The sequence below is a fragment of the Scyliorhinus torazame genome, chromosome 14 (assembly GCF_047496885.1).
Source record: "Scyliorhinus torazame isolate Kashiwa2021f chromosome 14, sScyTor2.1, whole genome shotgun sequence".
NCBI classification, from domain to species: domain Eukaryota; kingdom Metazoa; phylum Chordata; class Chondrichthyes; order Carcharhiniformes; family Scyliorhinidae; genus Scyliorhinus; species Scyliorhinus torazame.
In genome coordinates this window covers 216,243,635-216,271,538 of record NC_092720.1, presented here as the reverse complement: position 1 = coordinate 216,271,538, position 27,904 = coordinate 216,243,635, and positions in this window count along the sequence as shown.

The window sequence follows — 27,904 nt, the reverse complement described above, 5'->3', positions numbered from 1 at the left end:
GAAGCCGCTGCAGTCCCTGAGTTGTAGGTACACCCACCGTGCTGTCAGGGAGGGAGCTCCAGGATTTGGACCCGGCGACACTGAAGGAACGGCCGATATATTTCCCAGTCAGGATGGAGAGTGACTTGGAGGGGAACGTCCAGGTGGTGGGTGATCCCAGGTATCTGCTGCTCTTGCCCTTCTAGATGGTGGTGGTCGTGTGTTTGGAAGGTGCTGCCTGAGGAACCTCGGTGAGTTCCTGCAGTGAATCTTGTCGATGGTGCACACGGCTGACACTGTCCATCGGAGGGGGAGGGAGTGAATGTTTGTGGAAGGGACGCCGATCAAGCGGGGCTGCTTTGTCCTGGATGGTGTCGAGCTTCCTGAGTGTTGGAGCTGAGCTCATCCAGACAAGTGGAGAGGATTCCATTACACTCCTGACTTGTGCCTTGTAGATGGGGGACAGACTTTGGGAAGTCAGGAGGTGAGATACTCACCTCAAAATTTCCCAACCCAATATCAGCAATGTTCAATCTGCCGCCTTATGCCATAGTGATATCAATAGTGCTGCAGAGGCCCCAGTTGCTGAAAAGCCTACGGGTTTCTTGAAGACAGGAAGACTGAGGGGGTGGAGTGTGGTGGTGGTGGAGGTGGAGGGGGGGGGGGGGGGGGGGGGGAAGAAGTCCACAATCCTGAGGTCATGGGAAGAGTAACTTGAAATGAGATGAGCTTCAGTTAAGTTTGACCCAGTTGAGCGGAAAGTTGACAAAATCTTGGAAACACGGCCTCCGTAACATTTGCATCTCTCTTGGAAACATAATGGCCGAATCTTAACGAGCAAGCAACAGGGCGGTAATTGGACAAATCTGTTCTCACTTTCTCAGCCCACTCATGAGACACTTGCCTGAGGTTTGTGTAACCACGTCTCTCATTGAAGCTTATTTGACATACACTATAGGTCAACACTTTCCAGAACCGTATTTGCATATTTAATTCTCCTGATTGAACCATGTGTGGCAATGTGCTCTGATACATGGCAGTGGCACCACTCAGGCATTCCATGCCCAGTGGGCAGCACGGGGACCAGGAAGTTCTATTAACGCCCTTTCATCACATTTTGATTCAATGTTTTCCGTTGCCTTTGTGATTTATTTTTGTTTGATGTAGTCTCCCTTTAAGGGGGCTGCTCTTTTGATTGGCCCCCTCAGTTTGTTTCGTTTCGCTTCAGTGGTTCAGCCCAAAATAGTACAAGGAAGTGGCCCTGCAGTCTCTCTCTCTCTCTCTCTCTTCGTGTAAATGTCTGCCACTGCCCCCTTCAATTCTTTCTGCCAGCTCTTTAGTGGTTTCTTTTCCTTACTTCAGCCTGTCTACTTTACTGTTATTTGATTGAATCAGAATCGCCGCAAGCGGGCGGAACGTGGCACAGTGGTTAGCACTACAGCCTACGTCGCTGAGGACCCGGGTTCGAATCCTGGCCCTGGGACACTGTCCGTGTGGAGTTTGCACATTCTCCCCGTGTCTGCGTGGATTTCGCCCCCACAACCCAAAGATGTGCAGGTTAGGTGGATTGGCCACGCTAAATTGCCCCTTCATTGGAAAAAAAATAATTGGGTACTCTAAATTAAAAAAAAAAAATTGCAGCAAGCTACAGTGCAAAAGTCTTCATATATAGAAATATGCATAGAGAATAGAAGCAGCGGGAAGCCCTTCGGCCCTTCGAGCCTGCTCCGCCATTGATTAACATCATGGCCAGTCATCAAGTTCCATACCCTGATCCCACCATCCCCCATATCCCTCGACCCCTTTAGCCCCAAGAGCTGTATCGAATTCCTTCTTCAAATTACACGTTTTCGCCTCAACTACTTTTTATGGCAGTGAATTCCACAGATTCACCGCTCCCTGGGTGAAGAAATGTCTCCTCACCTCAGTCCCAAAAGGTTTATCCCTTATCCTCAAACTGTGACCCCTAGTTCTGGACTCCCCCACCATCGGGAACGTTCTTGCTGAATCCACCCTGTCAAATCCTGTTAGAATTTTGTCAGTTTCTATGAGATCCCCTCTCACTCTTCTTAACTCCAGTGAATATAATCCGAACCGACTTAGTCTCTCTTCGCATGACAGTCCCGCATCCCAGGAATTAGCCTGGTAAATCTTCGCTGCACTCCCTCCATAGCAAGAGCATATGGGCGGCACGGTAGCACAGTGGTTAGCACAGTTGCTTCATAACTCCAGGGTCGCAGGTTCAATTCCCCACTGGGTCACTGTCTGTGCGGAGTCGACACGTTCTCCCAGTGTCTGCGTGGGTTTCCTCCAGGTGCTACGGTTTTCTCCCACAGTCCAAAGATGTGCAGGTTAGGTGGATTGGCCACGCTAGAAAAAGTGCCCTTAGTGTCCAAAAAGGTTAGGTGGGGTTACTGGGTGGAGGTGTGGGCTTGGGTAGGGTGCTCTTTCCAAGGGAGGGTGCAGACTCGATGGGCCGAATGGTCTCTTTCTGCACTGTAAATTCTGTGAATCTATGAACTTCCTCAAATAAGGACATCAAAACTGCACACAATATTCCCGGTGTGACCTCGCCAAGGCCCTGTACAAAACTATTACTGTACTCCAATCCTCTCTCTATGAAGGCCAACATACCATTTGCCTTATTTACTTCCTGCTGTATCTGCGAGCTTACTTTCAGCGACTGATGAACGAGGACACCAAGGGCTTGCTGAGAATCCACCTCTCTCGATTTACACCCATTCAGTAGTGCAGTGGTTAGCACTATGGCTTCACAGCGGCAGGGTCCCAGGTTCGATTCCCGGCTGGGTCACTGTCTGCAAATTTTTTTTAATATAGAATTTACAGTGCAGAAGGAGGCCATTCGGCCCATCGAGTCTCCACCAGCTCTTGGAAAGAGCACCCTACCCAAGACCACACCTCCACCCTATCCCCATAACCCAGTAGCCCCACCCAACATGAAGGGCAATTTTGGACACTAAGGGCAATTTATCATGGCCAATCCACCTAACCTGCACATCTTTGGACTGTGGGAGGAAACCGGAGCACCCGGAGGAAACGCACGCACACACGGGGAGGATGTGCAGACTCCGCACAGACAGTGACCCAAGCCGGGAATCGAACCTGGGACCCTGAGGCTGTGAAGGAATTGTGCTATCCACAATGCTACCGTGCTGCTCTTTTTCACCCTCCCTCACCCTCTCCCACCCTCCTTCACCCTCTTCAACCCTCCCCACCCTCTTTCACCCTCCCCCACCCCCTCTCACACTCTCCCTCCCTCCCCTACCCTGCCTCCCCCTCCCCCACCCTCCCCCGCCCCGTTCCACCCTCCCTCACCCTCTCCCACCCTCCTTCACCCTCTTCAACCCTCCCCACCCTCTTTCACCCTCCCCCACCCCCTCTCACACTCTCCCTCCCTCCCCTACCCTGCCTCCCACTCCCCCACCCTCCTCCACCCTCCCCCACCCCGTTCCACTGTCTCCCACTCTCCCCCACCCTCCCCCACCCTGCCTCACCCTCTCCACCCTGCCCCATCCCGTTCCACCCGTCTCCCACTCTCCCCCACCCTGCTTCATGCTCCTTCACCCTGCTTCACCCACCTCAGGTTCTCCCCGTGTCTGCCTGGGTTTCCTCCGGGTGTTCCGGTTTCCTCCCACAGTCCAAAGACGTGCAGGTTCGGTGGATTCGCCATGCTAAATTGCCCTTAGTGTCCAAAAAGGTGAGGTGGGGTTACTGGGTTATGGGTGTGGGCCTAAGTGGGATGCTATTTCTAAGGGCCGGTGCAGACTCGATGGGCCGAATGGCCTCCTTCTGCACTGTAAATTCTATGACAAGCCTACTTGTGACAATAAAGATTATTAAAAAAATAATAATCTGCCTTCCAATTTTTGCTACCAAAGTGGATAACCTCACATTTATCCACATTATACTGCATCTGCTATGCTTATTCCCACTCACTCAGCCGGGAATGCAGGAACCATTCCAGACTCCAAAGAATTTTGGAAAATGACTGCCAATGCATCGACTATTTGAGGGCCACTTCCTTCATACTCTGTGGTGAAGATTATCAGACCCTCGAGATTTATCTGCCTTTAATTCCACTAATTTGCCCCAAACCATTTCTTCATTAACACTCATTTCCCTTAGTCTCTTTGGCCTGTCGTGTCGGTTCTCTGCTGGCTCTTTGGAAGAACACATAGTCCTGCATCCCTGCGAGTTGTCCAAACTCCAGGAAGCTATTCATTCTCTCCACCCTGTCACGCTTTTGGAATTATTCACGGAATCAGATTCTGTCGCCATGTCAGGCACAGCATTTTGCATTGTAACAATGCCAAGTGAAATGATATTCCCCCCCTGGACCTTGTTCTGACCATTGTAATTGCCAAATTGATGATTTCTCTGATTTTCGCCAGAGGGAATAGATTTGGTTTTTTACTCTCTCTGTTAAGCTCGCTAAATCTCATCGCAAAAAATCCCTGTCAGGTCACCAATTTCCCAACGAGAGGAGTCTCAGCTTTTCCAACCCCCCCTCATAACGGAATTCCGTCTGGCAACACCCTCGTCAATTGAGGAAGGTCCCAGGGTTTAGGACCAGGAGGAGGCCATTCAGCAACCCCCCCCCCCACCCCAACCCCCCCCCCCCCCCCCCCCCCCCCCTCCTCCCCCGACCCTACTCCACTATTCAATGAGATCATGGCTTATCTGACTGTGGTCTGATCAATTCCATTTTCTTGTCTGACCCCTATAATTTAGAAGAAGGTGATGATGTTATGATTATGTCACTGGATCCATAATGAACAGGACTGGGTTAATGCTCTGGGGGGGTCAACGGGTCAAATTGCACCACGGCAGTTGGTAGAGTTTAAATTCAGTTAATGAATCTGGAATTGAAAAGCTAGTCCCAGCAAGGATGACCATGAAATCATCATTGATTATCATAAAAACCCATCTGGTTCACTAGTCGGGAAGGAAATCTGCCGTCCTTACCCGTTCTGGCCTACATGTGACTAAAGACCCTCAGCAACGAGGTTGACTATTAACTGCCTCTAAAATGGTGCACGTCAGCTTTTAAGGGATGGGCATAAAATGCTGGCCTTGCTGGAGGTGCCCATATCCCGTGAATTAATTTTAAAAAAACTCTTCCCTCCCTTTTCTCGAGAAATCTGCCTAATTCGGAATAAACTCAATTGTTGTGTTCTGTACTCTGGGATAACACAGGCTGCAGCTCGATGCAGCTGTGACCAACACATACTCCAGACTTTGAAGTAAGTTCAGTGTGATTTATTGAACCATTAGCACAGTTCTCTATGAGTTCAACTCTCCTGCTAATCCTGCTATAGTAACTCAGTCTAAGCCACATGGTGGGTGTGATGCTTCTGATCTGCCCCTGTCCTACTCTCTAAGTGTCGCCTGTGGAAAGAGACAGAGCATGTGTGCCCTGTCCTTTTATATGGATTGTGTAATGCCCCCTTGTGGTAGTGCCACTTCTGGTTGTCTTGACTGCCCATTGGTCGTGTCCTATTCTATGTGTTCATTAGCCGTATGTCTGCATGTCATGATGTCTCTGGTGCTCCCTCTAGTGTTTACTTAGTCATAGTGTATTTACATTAACCCCTTGTGTATTTAAGAGAATTCCACCGGCCAATAGACCTGTGAAAGAAAAGATTCTCTTCATCTCCGTCTTCATTTTATAAAATCTTCAGGAGACCCAAGAAGGTAATCCAAACTTAGATTTATTTTCTAGTCCCAGGAAAATCCTGCAGGACAGGTTCCAACCGGGACCACCGATCACCCCGGTCCCAATCTGGGCCGGCTTTTAAGTGTAGTTCATGAGCCCCAGCTGATAGGCCTCCACCCATCAATGGGGGAGATCGTATTCCACGAGCCCCTCAGGGAGACCAATTGGGTTCTCCCCATCGGTCTCGCGAGGGTCACTACAAAACGGGAGAGCCTTTTTTATTACATGGGTTGTGTCAGTGGCTGAGCCAGTATATGTAGCCGATCCCAAATAGTCCTTGAACTGAGTGGCTTGCGAGGCCATTTCGGAGTCAACCACATTGTGGTGGGTGAGGAGGCACATATGGGCCAGATTGGGTAAGAACGGCGAATTTAAAAAGGTTTAGCGTACCCAATTATTTTTTTTTCCAATTAAGGGGCAATTTAGCGTGGCCAATACACCTAACCTGCACATCTTTGGGTTGTGGGGGTGAAACCTACGCAGACACGGGGAGAATGTGTAAACTCCACACGGGCCGTGACCCAGGGCCGGGATTCAAACCCAGGTCCTCAGCGCCACAGTCCCAGTGCTAACCACTGCGCCCCATGCCACCCCTTAGAATGGCAGATTCAAAGGACATTAATTAGTGAACCAGGTTTTCGAGAAAAAAAAAAATCGACAATGGTTTCATGGTCATCATTAGACTTTCAATTTCCTGTTCTTGTCCTGTACTCTTGGTTCTTTATGCCAAGGGTGGTATAATGCCCAGGCTTGGGGGACCAAAGGGCCTGTTCCTATGTTGTATTGTTCTTAGATTATTTAATTAATTCAAATTTCGCCGTGCTGGGATTCGAACCAGGTTCAGAACATCACCCTGGGTTGCTGTATAGTGAAATTGCCACCACATCACCGCTGCCTCCCCTCGACTAGTTACGTGCTTAATCCATGTCCTTCTCATCTCTCCCACAAGTGAAAAGATCTACCCCATCAAGTCCCCTCAGGAACTTATACGTTTCAATAAAGATCACCTCTCATTCTTCTGGATTCCAATGGGCATGGGCCCAACTGCTCAACCTTTCCAGAGGAGACGCCCCTCCATCTCAGGAAAGAGCCGGATCTCTTCTCATATCTCCTCTCAACCTTTCTGATGTCTTCACATTCTTCCTGAAGTGTGCTTCCCAGAATTGTCCATCGTACTCCAAGCTGAGGCCCAACCAGTGATTTCTAATTTCTCAGTATAAGACATAAGACCTAGGAGCAGAATTAGACCATTCGGTCCATCGAGTCTGCTCCGCCATGCCTGATATATTTCTCATCCCCATTCTCCTGCCATCTCACCATAACCCCGGATCGCCTTATTGATCAAGAACCTATCTATCTCTGTCTTATTGACACTCAGTGATTTGGCCTCCACAGCCTTCTGCGGCAAAGAGTTGCACAGATTCACCACCCTCTGGCTGAAGAAATTCCTCCTCATCTCTGTTTCAAAGGATCGTCCCTTCAGTTTGAGATTGTGTTCCCTCTGGTTCTAGTTTTTCCGACCAGTGGAATCATCCTCCCCATATCCACTCTGTCCAGGCCTCTCAGTATTCTGTAAGTTTCAATGAGATCCCATCTCATCCTTCTAAATTCCATCAAGTACAGACCCAGAGTCCTCAACCGATCCTCACATGACAAGCCCTTAATTCCAGGGATCATTCTTGTGAACCTCCTCTGGACCCTTTCTAAGGCCAGCACATCCTTCCTTAGATCATGGGCCCAAAACTGCTCACAGTACACCAAATGGGGTCTGACCAGAGCCTTGTACAGCCTTAGAAGTACATCCCTGGTCTTGTATTCTAGCCCGCTCAACGCGACTGCAAACATTGTATTTGCCTTTCTATCTGCCGACTGAATCTGCACATTAACCTTCAGAGAATCGTGAACAAGGACTCCCAAATCGCTTTGAGCTTTCTGATTTCTAATTGTGTAATTGTTTTGTTTTGATATTCTGTGACCAGAAGGTATAGAAGCAGAATTAGCCCATTCGGCCACTCACGTCTGTTCTGCCATTCTATGAGATCATGAATGATCTGATGTGATAATCCTCAACACTTTCCCGCCTTATCCCCATCAACCTCGATTCCCTGACTGATTAAACATCTGTCGATCTCAGCCTTGAATATACTTAACCGACCCAACCTCCACAGCTCTCTGCGGTAAGGAATTCCACAGATTCATTGCCCTGTGAGTGAAGAAGTTCCTCCGCATCTCTGGCTTAAATGGATGACCTCCTTACTCTGAGATGATGTCCTCTGGTCCTAGGCTCTCCCACAAGGGGAAACATCCTCTCAGCATCGACCCTGTCAAGCCCCCTGAGAATCCTATAAATATCCTAAGTCTCAATAAAGTCACATCTCATTCTTCCAAACTCCTCTATTCCTTTATTTGCCAATCAGAGCTTTTTAATCACCATACCAAATTGCTTGATTTGAGTGTGTGCGTGAACATCTCTGCTCACCTACACCCTGTAAAATCATGCCATTTACTGTACGTTGGTGTGGCAGGGATTTGCCAGATTAATTGTCCCTGGACTCCAGCTAGACTCTGTTAGATGGTGTGAATGGCCTTATCCCACTGGGGTTTGAGCCCTGTCAATCCCCAACATGGCGCATCATTGGCCGACAGGGCTCCACCTGACACCGCGGGAAGAGAGTTCTTGGGGGAAACGTTTCTCAGGAAAGACGAGGACTTCGGCCCTGCCGGGCCCGACACAGGAAGCCTGCGATCCTTTAATGACTCTCTCCTTCAGATGTTCAGCAGCTCACCTCGCACGGCCAAGTGAGCGATTGTCTCCTTTCACATTGCTGGGCGGTGACCGAATGTTGGTTCAGTTCCAAAGGGTTGCCGTGGAGGTGGCTGGATTCCTGTGTACTTTTCTCTTTGTTCTCAAAGAGGGGATCCCCCTGCTCCCCCCCCCCCCCGCGGGCCCCCCCCCCTCCCCCCCCCCCCCCCCCCCCCCCACCCCCAGCTCGAGCCACAAAATTGAATTTCAGCCAAGCGCTCCCATCCCTCAGTCACCGACCCGTGAGTCAGTACCTGGCTGTGAGTCAGAGGTTTCTCAGTCAACCCAGCCCAACCTGAAAGTTTCCAAAAATACGCGACTCATCACTTTTCTGGCCTGTTGCCAATTTGGTTCTCGGTGGTTTGAGGGAAGATTTGACACAAAAAAAAAACCTGGCGTGCTCGTTCTCATGGAACATTCGAGTCAAGTTCTGCTCTCAACTCGCTTGAACCTGTGCGTGTGTGAAAATAGCACCAGGAGATTGGCACCTGTTTCCCGTTTTCAGCTATCTGAGGGGTGGACATCCACCCAGCCTCATTGGCGACACAGGGCAGGCCCAAAGCAGCGAATGTTCGCAATGCTTCAGCTGCTCAAGGGGCAAAGTGGTTTTCTTATTTATCATTTGTGGCAAGGCCTGAGTGTGTTACCCGTCTCTAATTGCCCTTGAACTGAGTTTCTTGCCGGCCCTTTTCAGAGGACAGTTCAGAGTTACGTAGAAACCTGGAAATCTGGAGCAGGAGGAGGCCATTCGGCCCTTCGAGCCCGCTCCGCCATTCATTCTGGTCATGGCTGATCACCCAACTCAATTGCCTAATCCCACTACCCACCCCCCCCCCCCCCCACACCATTTCCTTTCATCCCCATAATATCCACAGGAGTCCCAAGAAGGTTTAACCATAAAGTTTTATTTAGTCAAGGAAAAATGAGACTGCAACGGGGCAAACGCTACATCGGTCCCAGCCGGGACTTTCGATCTGCGGTTCCAATCCTGGCCGGCTGTTCAGTGGCTGGTTTGTGAGTCCGGTTCTCATGAGGGATGTTACAATCCCTTTCGCCCCAAGGGCGATATAGAACTGTTTCTTCGAAACATACTGGGCGGGATTCTCCCGAAATGGAGGCAGAGTGTTCGTGCCGTCGTGACCGCCGTCGCGTTTCACGACGGCGCGAAATGGGCGCGGGCACTACCGATTCTGGCCCCCACAGGGGGCCAGCACGGCGCTGGAGTGGTTCACGCCACTCCAGCCTCCCTTCCCGGCGCCAACTAGGCGCCGCGCCAACCTGCGCATGCGCGGGGGACTTCTTCACCGCGCCGGCCCCGACATGGCGTGGGGGTTCAGGGGTCGGCTGCATAATAAAATAGGCCCCGGGGGGGGGGGGCAGAGGCCGGCCCGCCGATTGGTGGGCCCCGATCGCGGGTCAGAACCCATCGGAGCCCCCCCCCCCTCCAGTGAAGGAGCGCTTTTCCCCGCCCCACAGGCCGCCCCCCGACCCTACGAGCAGAATTCCCGCCGGCTGCGAGCAGGTGTTGGACCGGTGCCGCGGGAATAAATGGCGCGGACGGAGATTCTCCCATACGGCGCGGCATGGGAGAATCCCGCCCACAGTGTTTTGGACTCAATTGCTTTCCGTGGCAGTGAATTCCAGACGCCAACCTGTCTCGGGGCGAAGACATTTCTCCTCATCTCATGTCCTAAGTGGTCTACCCCGTTACCCTCAGACTGCAGGTCTGGATTCACATCCCACAAGGAAAAAAACAGTAAAACGGGAAAATTAGGATGCTGGCCCGAACTGTCGGCCAGGACAGGTGGGGATGTCGGCCAGGACAGGTGGGGATGTCGGCCAGGACAGGTGGGGATGTCGGCCAGGACAGGTGGGGATGTCGGCCAGGACAGGTGGGGATGTCGGCCAGGACAGGTGGGGATGTCGGCCAGGACAGGTGGGGATGTCGGCCAGGACAGGTGGGGACGGCATCTTTCCTTTCCTAAGGCATCCGAGTGAACCAGATGGAATTTTGTAACAATCAATGATTGATTCAAGGTCACCATTATTGTCACGAGCATTATTCTACAAGTTCTACCAACTGCCTTGATGGTATTCAAACCCACACCCCACCCATCCTGGATGACTCGACCAACGACATTACTACTCGGCCACCTTCTCCCCACGAATGTATAACCCCACAGTTAGTGGGTCAGAAGATCGCACTGCGTAGGAGACAAACACTTGGTTTTCCGCGGAGCGGGAATGTTAATTGCTCGCTGCCCAATTAAAGAGGTTGGATGGGATCTTGAGGCCTCCCAGCTGGAAAGCCGCATGTGTAAGAACTGGAGGCGCCCTCTCTCAAACCTTTCCCAGCTTTCAATTAATAAATGGCCTTTAAAGTGGCTTGGGAACTGTGGATTTTTAAACTCAATCAACTAGGCCATTTTTCCAGAGGTGGGATCAGGGTTGGAAGGTGACCCCTCCCCTCCCCCCCCCCCCACTTCCCCCCTTGCAAGCTCCCTGGAAGTTTTTGCTAATTTCAAAATGGAGGTGCCTCCTTGTAGAATCTGCCAAAGTAGCGCGCAAGGACCAAATAGATAGAAAATAAAAGTAAGGTTTATTGATGCTATGCAAGAATCTTCACTCCCCGAAGGATCTTCATCCACGATCCGCACCCAGGTTGAGGTTTTAATACCAGTGTGCGTTACCCTTGTCAAGGGGAAGACCTGCCCCTGTTACCGGGGAGATTCGTAATCTGTCGAGGTCGCGGGGAATCTGATCGTTCTTATGCTGTGACCTCCGCGAGGGTTATAACACCAGCAACCCCCCCCCCCCCCACTCGCCCGCTCTCTTTCCCGCACAGGTAGGCCCCAGCCCCTTCCAAGCAAGGGCACCTCCGATGGGCTTCGAGAGCAAGGACGATGAAGGCGGCGGGGGAGGGGGCATTCTGGCCACGAATTGTCCAATTCGATGGGCTATCACTGCCGGGTGACTCGCCTTGACATGGTGTGGGGAGTCATGACCCCACCTGACCCTGGTATTGGTGTCCCCGACACATATTCTGCCGAGTGATGGCCGGACATTCTCAAAAATAATGGGGCGGGATTAAAGCGGCAGAACAAAAGGCCAAGTTATTTTGGCTCTTCAATCTGCTTGAACTTGGGCTACCTCCGCTGGCAATGAAGGGGTTAAGAGGCTCTGACGTAATGGAGTGTTCGGCAGCATCGATGGGGAATGATTCTTCCCTCAAAGGGGCGAATCTGAACCCAGGTAGCATGGTAATAAAATGCAAAGTGACAAATGAAATGCAAGAAAAATACCTTCACACGAAGGGTTGGCAGACTGAGGGTCAGATTGCCCTCGAGAGCAAGAGTAACAAAGTTTTAAAGGGAAGACCTCTCAGGACCTCCCATCGACATCCAGTGAGATGCTTTTCAAACATAATCACTATGGTAACGCGGGCAAACAAAACTGCTCGTTTGTGCACAGCAAGCTCCCACAGGCAACACTGAAAGACAACCAGAGAAGTCGCACTACCTAGGACAGCACGGTAGCATTGTGGTTAGCACAATTGCTTCACAGCTCCAGGGTCCCAGGTTCGATTCCGGCTTGGGTCACTGTCTGTGCGGAGTCTGCACATCCTCCCCGTGTGCGCGTGGGTTTCCTCCGGGTGCTCCGGTTTCCTCCCACAGTCCAAATATGTGCAGGTTAGGTGGATTGGCCATGATAAATTGCCCTTAGTGTCCAAAATTGCCCTTAGTGTTGGGTGGGGTTACTGGGTTATGGGGATAGGGTGGAGGTGTTGACCTTGGGTAGGGTGCTCTTTCCGGGAGCCGGTGCAGACTCGATGGGCCGAATGGCCTCCTTCTGCACTGTAAATTCTATGACAATCTATCTCTGGGCTGTTCTGGGAGTGGAGTGTGATGCACTATCAATTACTACGAGACGAGAGTAGAAAATAATCGAGGCTTTATTAAGCAGAGATGTATGGCCTCCTGCAGCTGCTACCAGAACGGAAGCAGCTCGGGTGTGCACACACATTTATACTCCACCTACTGGGCGGAGCCAGCAGGCAGGGATTTACCCCCGTACCTTTAGTACAGGAGCATTACCGTATTACCTCTAATAATCATCGTTACAACTATACAATCAGTGGTGACTACCACAGAGTGTCAGCTGGAACACATGCCCCAGGCCCTAGTGTGGGACTTGTACCCGGAGCACTCTCTGATTCAGAGGTGGAAAGGGCCTGGCTCAATAAGCCATGCAAATAGGAAAGAGGGAGGGCTACCCTGGCGAACAAAATGGCGCACCGGCCTTTTGATGGCCAGAACGGTCTTGCCCCGAATAATAATCTTTATTTGTGTCCCAAGCAGGCTTACATTAACGCTGCAATGAAGTTACTGTGAAGATCCTCCTTCAGCCCTCTGTCCGATGGTGGGTCCGACCCACTGCGCCAGGATCTCCACCAAAGGGCCAGGGCAAGGAGGCGGCTGTGTTCTACCCTCGCCAGAGCGGGGGTATCGATCCCCGTGCTGCGGGCACCAATCTGGTGCACACTGGCTGTCCAGACACTTGAGCCAACCTGCCCAGTGCCCTCTCCAGGCGGTGAATGGAGTGCGTCAGACACTTTACCAGCCTTGTAGAAGTCTGGAGCTGTGGAACGCGATGGTGGAGGCTCCAATTTTCCTCGCTTGGCGGATCAGGAATATCTCCCGACAGCCACAGGCATATTTCTTGCTCCAGACAGACCCAATAATCACGAGCGTTTGGATTTTCCCTCCACAGTTGATTCTAATGAAACTTGTCTCAACCACAGATCTTTTACAGGAATAGCATCTTTCACTCTCGCTGTCTAAATTGAGTTTCTCTCAGATTCCCCCCCTCCTCCAACCCATCCCTCAACCATCTGTATTCCCTGAACCTCACCCTCTTGCTGCCTTAGACTGGCTGGCAAACTATCATTGCTTAAACCACCTATAAGACCATAAGACATAGGAGCAGAATTAGGCCACTCGGCCCATCGAGTCTGCTCCGCCATTCAATCATGGCTGATATTTTTCTCATCCCCATTCTCCTGCTTTCTCCCCATAACCCCTGACCCCCTTATTAATCAAGATCCGAGGCTGGATTCTCTGCCCCCCGAAGGCAAAATTGCGTTCGGCGACAGAGCGGAGAATCCGTCTTGGTGCACGAAATCGGGAGCAGCGCCGGTTCTTCATTTCTCCGCCCTCCCGAAAATTGGGATAGTCTAGGCGTATGCCGTGCCGAGTATCCACGGCCTCAGGCCATAGCCCTGCGATGCTCCGTTGCCGACCAGCCAAATTCCCAACGGCGTGGACCTCTTATGGGCCCTGGCCTGGCGGCTGCGGGCTCAGAACATGGCCGCCACAGTCGGGGGGAGGGCCGATTGGAGCGCAGGGGGGGGATTTCATTCGAGGCTGGGGGCTACGTGGGCAGGCGGGTCTGGAGCGCGCGAGCGGCCGATGCGGGGCACTACTTTGCTCGTCCAGGTCCGCCATGGAGCACGGCCCGGCCGCCGGAGGCCGCCACAGTGCGCCTGCGCGGCCTCGGACCAGGAGGTGCGGAGGGGCCGTATCGGCAGCTGGAGCTGCGAGCTCTACAACAGCTGCCCGCTAGCCCCCAGCAAGACGGTGAATCTGTGGCCTTTTGACACCAGTTTTCCTGGCGTAAAAGACCACAGTTTTCACGACGGTGGGGACATAATCCCAAAACCAGAGAATCCAGTCCACTATCAATCTCCGTCTTAAAGACACTCAGTGATTTGGCCTCCACAGCCTTCTGCGGCAAAGAGTTCCACAGATTCACCACCCTCTGGCTGAAGAAATCCCTCCTCATCTCTCGTTTAAAGGATCGTCCCTTTAGTCTGAGAGTGTGTCCTCTGGTTCTAGTTTCTCCTACAAGTGGAAACATCCTCTCCACGTCCACTCTATCCAGGCCTCGCAGTAACCTGTAAGTTTCAATAAGATCCCCAATCATCCCTCTAAACTCCAATGTGTACAGACCCAGAGTCCTCAACCGTTCCTCATACGACAAGCTGTTTATTCCAGGGATCATTCTTGTGAACCTCCTCTGGACCCGTTCCAAGGCAGCACATCCTTCCTTAGATATGGAGCCCAAAACTGCTCACAATACTCCAAATGGGGTCTGACCGGAGCCTTATACAGCCTCAGAAGTACATCACTGGTCTTGTATTCATCATGAATGCGAACATTGCATGTGCCTTCCTAACTGCCAACTGAACCTGCACATTGTGGTAGTCTGTGTAGAGGTATTACGGTACCTGGTAATGCTGGAACACCATTGGTAGATATTGTATGTTTCCTATTGGTCAAGCTGTATGATAGCTCCGCCCTGCAAGGCGGAGCATAAGAGCCGGTGCCGCCCCAGCAGCCTTCTTTCTGTACCTGAGCTGCTGGGGAAAACATCTCGCTTATTAACGCCTTCAGTTGGACTACAACCTCGCTTTAGTGCTCATTGATCGTGCATCAATTTAATAAGCTAGATTTAAAAGGATGGAGCTCCGAATCAAGCCGGAGTGTCTGCAACTCAGCCCCCACGTGGCGAACTCAGCGGCAATCTTCAAGCACTGGCTGGCGTGTTTTAAAGGATATCTCGGAACGGCCGAAAACACACCCATGGGAGAACAGAAATCCTTGGGGAATCGCTGGAAGAATTCTACCGTGCGCTCCTGGTGTTGGGGAGAAACTGCAGTTGCCCGCAGGTTTCGGCGAGCGACCACACAGAACTCTTGACCGGGACTCTTTCGTGGCAGGTATGCTGGGCAGCGTGGAACCCCTCCGCAGCCGACCCCGAGACATCGCCCATCCGCCCACAAGCTTGTGCTGCAAGGCAGCCTGGCAACCCCAGGGGACTCCCAGGACCCCAGCCCGGCTGACCACACACCGCCCGAAGAGAACACTCAACTGCTGCGATTAGCCTCGGTGACCCTGGACCAGTCCCGGCCTCGAACACTCTCAACTGCTACAACAACAGTACTAATCAACGGGCACGAGACGGGCTTAATCGACTGGGAGCACGGAGAGCTTCATACACCCCGACACGGTAAGGCGCTGTTCTCTCCTCGTCCACCCCGTTAATCAAAAAATCTCCCTGGCCTCCGGTTCTCACACAGTGGAGATAAAGGGGTTTTGTGTAGCAAACCGCACAGTCCAGGGAAGGGAGTTTAAAAACTACCGGCTCTACGTCCTTCCCCACCTCTGCGCGGCCACACTCCTAGGGTTAGACTTCCAGTGTAATCTCCAAAGTCTAACTTTCCAATTCGGCGGCCCTATACCCCCCTCACTGTCTGCGGCCTCGCGACCCTTAAGGTCGATCTGCCTTCCCTGTTTGCGAACCTGACCCCGGATTGCAAACCCGTCGCCACCAGGAGCAGACGGTACAGTGCCACGGATCGGATCTTTATTAGGTCAGAGGTCCAAAGGCTACTGAAGGAAGGGGTCATCGAAGCTAGCAATAGTCCCTGGAGAGCTCAAGTAGTGGTGGTAAAGACCGGGAAGAAGCATAGGATGGTCATCGACTACAGTCAGACCATCAACAGGTTTACGCAGCTGGACACGTACCCTCTCCCCCGCATATCCGACCTGGTAAACAGGATCACGCATTACAAGGTCTTCTCCGCAGTGGATCTCAAGTCCGCCGACCACCAGCTCCCCATCCGCACTAGTGACCGCAAATACGCTGCCTTCGAGGCAGATGGGCGGCTCTATCACTTCTTAAGGGCTCCCTTCGGTGTCACTAACGGGGTCTCGGTCTTCCAGCACGAGATGGACCGAATGGTTGACCGGTACAGTTTACGGGCAACATTCCCGTATCTCGATAATGTCACCATCTGCAGCCCCGACCAGCAGGACCACGACACCAACCTCCGAAAATTCCTCCAGACCGCAAAGATCCTTAACCTTACGTATAACAAGGATAAATGCGTGTTTAGCACCGACCGGCTAGCCATCCTTGACTACGTAGTGCGAAATGGAGTTATAGGCCCCGACCCTGACCGCATGCGCCCCCTTATGGAGTTCCCCCTCCCTCACTGCTCCAATGCCCTGAAGCGTTGCCTAGGGTTTTTCAGCTACTACGCCCAGTGGGTCACCAACTATGCGGACAAGTCCCGTCCCCTGATCCAATCCACAGCTTTTCCCCTGTCGATAGAGGCCCGCCAGGCTTCAGCCGCATCAAGACGGACATTGCAAAGGCCACGATGCACGCCATCGACGAGTCCCTCCCCTTCCAGGTCGAGAGCGACGTGTCTGACGTAGCTCTGGCAACCACCCTCAACCAAGCGGGCAGACCCGTGGCCTTCTTCTCCCGTACCCTCCATGCTTCTGAAATCCGCCACTCCTCAGTCGAAAAGGAGGCCCAGGCCATAGTAGAAGCTGTGCAACATTGGAGGCATTACCTGGCCGGCAGGAGATTCACTCTCCTCACTGACCGACGGTCAGTTGCTTTCATGTTCGATAATGCACAGCGGGGCAAGATAGATAAAAAACAATAAGTTCTTGCGGTGGATGATCGAACTCTCCACCTACAACTACGAGATCTTGTCTCGTCCCGGGAAGCTAAACGAGCCTCCTGATGCCCTGTCCCACGGCACATGTGCCACCGCACAAGTGGACCGCCTCCGAGCCCTCCACGAGGACCTCTGCCACCCGGGGGTCACTCACTACTTCCACTTTATCAAGACCCGCAACCTGCCCTACTCCATCGAGGAGGTCAGGACAGCCACCAGGGACTGCCAAATCTGCGCGGAGTGCAAACCGCACTTCTACAGGCCAGAGAAAGCGCACCTGATAAAGGCTTCCTGTCCCTTTGAACGCCTCAGCATGGACTTCAAAGGTCCCCTCCCCTCCACCGACCGCAACACTTACTTCCTGAACATGATTGATGAGTACTCCCGGTTCCCATTCGCCATCCCCTGCCCCGACATGACCGCAACCACCGTCATCAAGGCCCTCCATAGCATCTTTGCACTGTTCGGGTTCCCCGCTTACATACACAGTGATAGGGGGTCCTCCTTTATGAGCGACGAACTGCGTCAATTCCTGCTCAGCAAGGGCATCGCCTCGAGCAGGACGACCAGTTACAACCCCCGGGGTAACGGACAGGGAGAGAGGGAGAACGGAACGGTCTGGAAGACCGTCCTACTGGCCCTACGGTCCAGGAATCTCCCGGTCTCCCGCTGGCAGGAAGTCCTCTCCTCCCGGATGCCCTCCACTCTATCCGGTCACTGCTTTGTATCACCACCAACCAGACACCTCACGAACGTCTCCTTGTCCTTCCCAGGAAGTCCTCCTCTGGGACCTCGCTCCCAACCTGGCTGGCAGCACCCGGACCCATCCTGCTCCGAAAACACGTACGGGCACACAAGTTGGACCCATTGGTCGAGAGGGTCCATCTTCTCCACGCTAACCCCCAGTACGCCTACGTGGCGTACCCCGACGGCTGACAAGATACAGTCTCCCTACGCCCTGGCGCCCGCCGGATCCCCACGCACACTCCAGCCACCGGTCCCACCCTCCCTCCCCATGGTGCACCTTGCAGGAGGATCGGTCCTTCCGCTTGCTCCGTCTAGGCCCCCCCCACCCACCGACGCACCCCGCAGACGCTCCCTTCCCTGGTCAACCGTTTTCGACACCAGCGCCGTCTAGGGCTGTCGAAGCTGCCACAGAGATCGAGGCCACGCTCCCGGAGTCACAGGTGCCTGAGCCTCCACCGGAGTCACCACCGAAGCTCCGACGATCACAGAGAATGACCAAGGCCCCTGATCGACTGATTGCTTCATTTTAAAGTGTACATAGTTAATTGTGAATCTGTAAATAGTTACAAAACGCTGTTCGGAGGTGTTACGGTACCTCCATAACTATAATTTCTACCACATTACCATGTTGTAATATCAAGTCACCACCCCCGCCGGACTCATTTTTAATAGGGGGTGAATGTGGTAGTCTGTGTAGAGGTATTACAGTACCTGGTAATGCTGGAACAACATTGGTAGATATTGTATGTTCCCTATTGGTCAAGCTGTATGGTAGCTCCGCGCTGCTAGGCGGGGTATAAGAGCCCGTGCCGCCCCAGCAGCCTTTATTCTGTACCTGAGCTGCTGGGAGAAACATCTAGCTTATTAAAGCCTTCAGTTGGACTACAACCTCGCTTTAGTGGTCATTGATCCTGCATCACACATGAACTGGAGTCCCTTTGTGCTTCTGATTTCCTCAGCATTTCTCCATTTAGAAAATAGTCTATGTCTCCATTCCTCCTTCCAAAGTGCATCACCTCACACTTTTCCACATTGTATTCCATCTGCCACTTCATTGCCCACTCTCCGAGCCTGTCCAAATCCTTCTGCCGCCCCCTTACTTCATCAATACTACCTGCCCCTCTACAGATCTTTGTATCATTTTCAAATATAGCAACAGTGCCTTCAGTTCATTCATGTATATTGTGAAAAGTTGTGGCCCCAGCACTGACCCCTGAGACACACCACTAGTCACCGGCTGCCATCCTGAAAAAGACCCCTTTATCCCCACTCTCTGCCTTCTGCCAGTCAGCCAATCCTCTATCCATGCCAGGATCTTACCCTGAACACCATGGGCTCTTAACTTATTTCACAGTCTCCTAGATGGCGTCTTGTCAAAGGCCTTCTGGAAATCTAAATTAATCACGTCCACTGGTTCTCCTTTGTCTAACTTCCTTGTTACCTCCTCAAAGAACTCTAACAGGTTTGTCAGACGCGACCTCCCTTTGACAAAGCCGACCTAACTCAGTCCTATTTTACCATACACTTCCAAGTACTCCGCCATCTCATCTTTAATAATGGGCTCTAAAATCTTACCAATGACCGAAGCCAGGCTAACCAGCCTTTAATTTCCCCTCTTCTGCCTCCCTCCCTTCTTAAACAGGGGTGTTACATTAGCCACTTTCCAGTCGTCTGTGACCCTTCCTGCCTCCAGTGATTCCTGAAAGATCATCACCAATGCCTCCATAATCTCCTCAGCTATCTCTTTTAGAACCCTGGGGTGTAGTCCATCCGGTCCAGGTGATTTATCCACCTTCAGATCTTTCACTTTCCCCTGAACCTTCTCCACCTACAACCCTTCAATATGCTGTGACCTCCAAAATCCATTCCCACCTTTCCCCGAACTCCATGTTAGAATTCCTCCAGCTCGATTCCACCACTGCCATGATACCGAAACAGGAGGCCCAGTTTAGCTCAGTTGGCTGGATAGCCGGTTCGTGATGAAACCCCAGCCCCTGCCCTCCAACCGGCCCTCCCCTCGACTGTGGCGGCCCTGGACTGAGCCCGCAGCCGCCAAGCGAGGATCCATGAGAGGTCCATGCCGTTGGGAATTTAGCCGGTCGGCAACGGAGCATCGCAGCATGGGTTCGATTCCTGTACTGGCCAAGGGTCTTCATAAAGGCCCCGGGCGGGATTCTCCGATCGCCAACGCCGAATTCGTGTTTGGCGCTCGGCTGGAAAATCCCTGTTCACGACCGAATCGGGGGAGGGGGGGCGGGGGTGGAGCTGCTTTTGCGATGCTCCACCCCCTCCAAAGTGGCGGTCACGTATGGTCTCATCCGTCGGGATCTCGGCATGGCGGCCGCGGACTCTGTCCACCGCCACCACAATCAGGGGAGGTCCGTCCGTGGGTAGGGAAGACTTTGCCAGGGGCTGACGGCACTGTTGGGGGGGGGGGGGGGTGGTCCAGGGCACACAAACTGGCTAAAGGGGGGGGGGGGGCACTATTTAGCAGGCGAGCGGCCGGCGCCATGTTGCAATTCTTCGGGCCGTATCGAGCCGGGTTCTCTACGCTGTTTTGTTGCTAGCCCCCAGCCAAATGGAGGATCTGTGCCCGTTTAACGCCAATTTGTCTGTCGTAAAACGCCGCCGTTCCCACTCCGGCGTGGGGCCGCAGCCTCAAAATCAGAGAATCCAGCCCCCCCCGCATCTTCCAAGCTGGCCCCTCGCCTGAGGTGTGGTGACCCTCAGGTTAAATCACCACCAGTCAGGTCTCCCCCCTCAAAGGGGAGAGCAGCCTGTGGTCATCTGGGGCTATGGTGACATTACCGTCACCGAACACCAAACGGCATCCTTTGTGAGTGTGACAATGGTAAACTTTGCAGACGAGTATGTGTGAACATATAAAACAGGAGTCCATTCAGCCCCTTAAATCTGTTTCCCCATTCAATAACATGGCTGAACTGTTTGTGGCCAGTTCCACATTCCCATCTACCCCGGATAACCTTTGACCCCCCTTGCCTAACCAGAATCTACTGAATTCATGTTAAGTGACGCCCTCCCTCCAACGTCGCATTTGAATGCTGGAAAGCCAGCATTCCCAGTGAAGCTTCCCACCTGCCTCATCCACCACCAACTCAACATTCAGCCACGACATTCTGGCACCTCCAAAGGAAGCCAGTGGGCCCTAGACGTTCCAGGGAAGCCTCCCTGAAGGACTGCAAATATCAGCTGCAAGGCAGCTGCAAGGTCCAAGGACACAACGCAGGCAAGGCTGACAGAATCTGAAGTACCTACGCTGCCCAGACTGCAAGCTGTGATGATATGCATAAAGCAATTCTGTCTATAATGTCATGCACGACATCCGGCCACTAGGTGGCAGTATAAACCCACCACGGGACCCTGTGGCTGAGGGTTGGGAATAGGTTGCATTGGCGGTTAGGCGTATTTTGCAGTAGCTCTACAATAGTTAATTAGTGTAAGCAGTTTATTATTTTATTTATCCTAGTTATCTTTATCTCACAGTTGTTCCCTAATAAGTTATTTAAACTAGATGTTCTGTAGTTCATCATTCACTTCAGCCAGTCGACAGAACATGACATGGTACCAGGATTGATGATTTACTAAGAGCTCGAAGATTCTGCATGAAAAAATCCAAACCACTCAAGATAACTTTGAAGGAAAAGAAAGAAAACAAGTTTTTGCTCCCAACCTTGCAAGCGGCTGGCGTCTGCTGTTCAATGCGTGGTAACATTTCGAAGTCTAGGAAGGCATCAAGGCACTTCAACAGCTTTGGATTATGGTAACATAGACGTGAATTGGAGGGTGTTTAAGCAACAATTTAAACACTATGTTGCAGCCGTTCATCTGCAGGCACAGCTCGATGAGAGGCATATTGCTTTGCTGCTCACTGTAGATCGGCATTGCTCCCCTCAAAAACAATTAAACCTTCGAGCGCTATATATTGCGGACAGGCCCCAGAACGCGGGAGAGGCATTTTGAAAGCTTCCTCAGCGACTTGCGATTGAAGGTGCAGTCTTGTATCTTCGGCACACTCCAGTCGTCAATGATATGCGATTAAATAGTTTTCAGAATCTCCAATGATAAAGTACGCAAGAGGCTTCTGCGGGAAACAGACCTGCAACTCAAATATGGCACGCTAGTGTGAGCTAGTGTGAGTGTGAATCTCCGGCATTTTGGCACGAAGGCAGAAGAGGCAGCAGGCGGCATTAGTGTGATGACGCAGCTGAATAAGAAACGTGCTCCCAGTGGGGGCGGCCATTTTGAGCAGCCGACCCGATCCTCCATTTTATGTCCACGATGTGCCAAACGGCATTTGCCACGGCAATGCCCTGTTTATGGAAAAAGATGTGCCATCTGTAATGGCACGACTCATTTTGCAGCCCAATGTTATTCCAGGAGAAAGCCTGAGCAAATACAGGAGTATCAGTGCTATTGTTGAGGTGTGCCCAGAGGACACATTCTTTGTAGACATGCATTGGGATTCTCCCATTCGGCGGCAGCGAGTCCACGCCATCGGAAATGCCGTCTGGTTTCACAACGGCGTGAACGGGCTGCTGGGAGTACCAATTCAGGCCCCTACAGGGGGCCAGCACGGCGCTGGAGCGCTGCACGCCGCTCCCGCCTCCCATTCCGGCGTGAGCTGTGCGGCGCGGGATCCGCGCATGCGCAGTGGCGCCGATGTCAATGAGAACATGCGCAGTGCACCACCCCGTGGGTGGCCTCCCTCAACGTTCCGGCCCCGACGCAACATGGCGTGGGAGTTCAGGGACCGGCGCGTAAGAAAATAGGCCCGGGGAGCAAGAGGCCCCCCTGGGGTCGGAGCCCCCCCCCCCCCCCCACCCCCCCACCCCCACTCCCCACAGGCCGTTCCCGGGCTCTGCGCCCAGGTGTGGACAGCGCCGGTGGGATTCTGCCTTTTCAGAGCGGCCGCTTGGACCGTCCGAACCGAAGAATAGGCAGCCCAGCCACCTAGAGCGGCCTGCAACCGGCGGCGTGCCAAACCCGCATGCCGGCGTCGGGGCCGCATGGCACAGGGCTGGGAGAATCCCGCCCATGTTCTCCAACGAAGACATGGGGTGTCATTCTCCGCCCCCCCGCCGGGTCGGAGAATGGCCGTTGGCCGCCGTGAATCCCGCCCCCGCCCCCGCCGAAGTCTCCGGTACCGGAGATTGGGGGGGGGCGGGAATCGGGCCGCGCCGGTTGGCGGGACCCCCCGTTCAATTCTCCGGCCCGGATGGGCCGAAGTCCCGCCCAGAAATTGCCTGTCCCGCCGGCGTAAATCAAAGCTGGTATTTACCGGCGGGACCAGGCGGCGTGGGCGGGCTCCGGGGTCCTGGGGGGGGCGCGGGGCGATCTGGCCCCGGGGGGTGCCCCCACGGTGGCCTGGCCAGCGATCGGGGCCCACCGATCCGCGGGCGGGCCTGTGCCGTGGGGGCACTCTTTCCCTTCCGCCTCCGCTACGGCCTCCATCATGGCGGAGGCAGAAGAGACTCTCTCTGGAGCCGGTTGCCAGGTCAGTGAGGCAGCACCCCGGCCACACCCACGCACTTCCCTTTCTCGAGCAGGCTCAGTATTTGGACATTAGCCGGGTCTGTGCCGCGGGAGAGTGAGAGTCTGCCTCAGTCCCCCCGACAGTTTCCAGTCAGGGCCTGACCGGATGGCAATTCCCGGGATGGCACCGCCCATAGAGTCGGGATGTGGGATTTTCCAGGCCCCCTGTAGCAGGTTTCCCGTTGACGGTGGCAGCGCGCTATTCACCGGCAGCGGCGTCTCCTGGTTCCGCCATTGTCAACGGGGTTTCCCGTTGTGGGCCCCTTGGCATCGGGAAGCCCACGGCCGGGGTTCACCGTGGACGAGATTCCCGCCCACGGGAACAGCCGGAACATTGTGACCATGTAGATTATAACAGCGCCGAAAGCGTCCTTTCGGCCCATCATGTCTGCGTCGGCCATCTTGCCCGGTATCTATTCTGATCCTATTTTCTCGCACTTGGTCCCTGGCCTTGTGTGCTGTGGTGTTTCAAGTGCTCTACTCAATCATTCTTAAATATTGTGAGGGTTCCGACCTCGACCAGCCTTTCAAGCAACGAGTTCCAGGGGCGGGATTCTGCGCAATCGTCACGATGTCCGCCGACCGGCGCCAAAAACGGCGCGAATCAGTCCGGCATCGCGCCGGCCCAAAGGTGCAGAATCCTCCGCACCTTGAGCTGCCGAGCCCTAACCTTGAGGGGCTAGGTCCGCGCCGGACAGATTTCCGCCCCGCCAGCTGGCGGGAAAGGCCTTTGGTGCCCCGCCAGCTGGCGTGAAACTGACTTTGGCGGGAGGCGCATGCGCGGGAGCATCAGCGGCCGCTAACGCCATCCCCGCGCATGCGCAGTGGAGGGGGTCTCTTCCGCCTCTGCCATGGTGGAGACCACGGCGAAGGCGGAAGGAAAAGAGTGCCCCCACGGCACAGGCTCGCCCGCGGATCGCTGGGCCCCGATCGCGGGCCAGGCCACCGTGGGGGCACCCCCCGGGGCCAGAATTCCCCGCGCCCCCCCCAGGACCCCCGAGCCCGCCCGCGCCGCCTTGTCCCGCCGGTAAGAGAGGTGGTTTAATCCACGCCGGCGGGACAGGCATTCCAGCAGCGGGACTTCGGCCCATCGCGGGCCGGAGAATCGCCGGGGGGGCCCGGCAACCGGCGCGGCGCGATTCCCGCCCACGCCGAATATCCGGTGCCGTTGTCGGGGGCGGGATTCACGCCCGCTCCCGGCGATTCTCCGACCCGGCGGGGGGTCATTGAATCTCGCCCCGGGTCCCACTTCAGCCTTCTCTGCTCATAGAATCATAGAATTTACAATGCAGAAGAAGGCCATTCGGCCCATTGAGTCTGCACCGGCCCTTACAAAGAGCATCTTACTGAAGCCCACGTATCTACCCTATCCCCGTAACCCAGTAACCCCCACTTAACCTTTTTGGACACTAAGGGCAATTTTGGACACTAAGGACAATTTAACATGCCCAATCCACCTAACCTGCACATCTTTGGACTGTGGGAGGAAACCGGAGCACCCGGAGGAAACCCACGCAGACACGGAGAGAACATGCAGACTCTGCACAGACAGTGACCCAGCGGGGAATCGAACCTGGGACCCCGGAGCTGTGAAGCAACAGTGCTAGCCACTGTGTTACCGTGCGGCCCAAAGAAACAAGCCCAGCCGAGCCAGCCTCTCTTGATAGCTCTCGACATATTGCAATCTTTCAAAGAAAGATGGACAGAGTAATGAAGAGGTGGGGACTATTGGGTGCCCCAGCAGCAAGCTGCGAGCAGGATGTCAGTGAGCTGAGCGGCTGGCGGAGCTTGGGAAGAGTAGATCAGGGTAGACAGCTGACTCCAGGCCACACGCGACTGATAAGCGAGGAGGAAAGGTGCAACATGCGGTTTCTGATCAAAGGCATGCGTGTTTTCTTCTTAATGTGGTCTGTGGTGGAACGAATTGACTATGTCGGAACTTCCATTTCAGACACTCAGGAGTTAAAAAAGTGTGAGAGCAACAAAACTGAAAGTGGTCTTCATTTTCGTATTTTTATTCAGAATCACTTTGAACAAGAACTTTCTTCAGAGAATCAGTGAAAATGGTTCTGCAGTTAACGGTCAGCAATGAAGACAGAGCAGTACCAGGATTCACACTGACACAGACTGTAATAAAGACAGGGCAGTACCAGGATTCACACTGACACAGACTGTAACAAAGACAGGGCAGTACCAGGATTCACACTCACAGAGACTGGAATAAAGACAGGGCAGTACCAGGATTCACACTCACACAGACTGTAATAAAGACAGGGCAGTATCAGGATTCACACTCACACAGACTGTAATAAAGACAGGGCAGTACCAGGATTCACACGCACACAGACTGTAATAAAGACAGGGCAGTATCAGGATTCACACTCACACAGACTGTAATAAAGACAGGGCAGTACCAGGATTCACACTCACACAGACTGTAATAAAGACAGGGCAGTACCAGGATTCACACTGACACAGACTGTAACAAAGACAGGGCAGTACCAGGATTCACACTCACAGAGACTGGAATAAAGACAGGGCAGTATCAGGATTCACACTCACACAAACTGTAATATAGACAGGGCAGTACCAGGATTCACACTGACACAGACTGTAATAAAGACAGGGCAGTATCAGGATTCACACTCACACAGACTGTAATAAAGACAGCGCAGTACCAGGATTCACACTCACAGAGACTGTAATAAAGACAGGGCAGTACCAGGATTCACACTCACACAGACTGTAATAAAGACAGGGCAGTACCAGGATTCACACACACACACTGGAATAATTACAGCACAGTGTCAGGATTTGCACACACTGACTGGAATAATTACAGCACAGTGTCAGGATTCACACACACTTGCTGGAATAATTACAGCACAGTGTCAGGATTCACACACACACACTGGAATAATTACAGCACAGTGTCAGGATTTGCACACACTGACTGGAATAATTACAGCACAGTGTCAGGATTCGCACACACTGACTGGAATAATTACAGCACTGTGTCAGGATTCACACACACAGACTGGCATAATTACAGGACAGTGTCAGCATTCACACACAGGCTGGAATAATTACAGCACAGAGTCAGAATTCACACACAGACTGGAATAATTACAGCAGTGTCAGGATTCACACACACAGACTGGAATAATTACAGCACAAAATCAGGATTCACACACGCACACAGTGGAATAATTACAGCACAGAATCAGGATTCACACACAGACACACAGACTGGAATAATTACAGCACTGTGTCAGGATTCACACACACACACAGACTGGCATAATTACAGGACAGTGTCAGAATTCACACACAGACACACACACTGGAATAATTACAGCACAGAATCAGGATTTACACAAAGCCACGCAAACTGGAATAATTACAGCACTGTGTCAGGATTCACACACAAACACAGACTGGAATAATTACAGGACAGTGTCAGGATTCACACACAGACACACATACTGGAATAATTACAGCACAGAATCAGGATTCACTCACACACACAGTGGAATAATTACAGGACAGTGTCAGGATTCACACACAGACACACAGACTGGAATAATTACAGCACAGAATCAGGATTCACACACACACACAGTGGAATAATTACAGCACAGTGTCAGGATTCACACACACACACAGACTGGAGTAATTACAGCACTGTGTCAGGATTCACACACACACACACAGACTGAAATAATTACAGCACTGTGTCATGATTCACACACACACACACAGACTGGAATAATTACAGCACTGTGTCAGGATTCACACACAGACACGCCGACTGGAATAATTACAGCACAGAATCAGGATTGACACACACACACACACTGGAATAATTACAGCACAGTGTCAGGATTCACACACACACTCACTGGAATAATTACAGCACAGAATCAGGATTCACATCCAGACACACAGTGGAATAATTACAGCACAGAATCAGGATTCACACACACACAGACTGGAATAATTACAGCACAGTGTCAGGATTCACACACAGGCGCACAGTGAAATAATTACAGCACAGAATCAGGATTCACACAAAGCCACACAGACTGGAATAATTACAGCACTGTGTCAGGACTCACACACACACACACACTCACTGGAATAATTACAGCACAAAATCAGGATTCACACAAAGCCACACAGACTGGAATAATTACAGCACAGTGTCAGGATTCACACACAGACACACAGACTGGAATAATTACAGCACAGAATCAGGATTCACACACACACACACAGACTGGAATAATTACAGCACTGTGTCAGGATTCACACACAGACACACAGACTGGAATAATTACAGCACAGTGTCAGGATTCACACACACACACACAGACTGGAATAATTACAGCACTGTGTCAGGGTTCACACACACGCACACTCACTGGAATAATTACAGGACTGTGTCAGGATTCACACACCCACACAGTGGAATAATTACAGCACAGAATCAGGATTCACACACAGACACACAGACTGGAATAATTACAGTACAGTGTCAGGATTCACACAC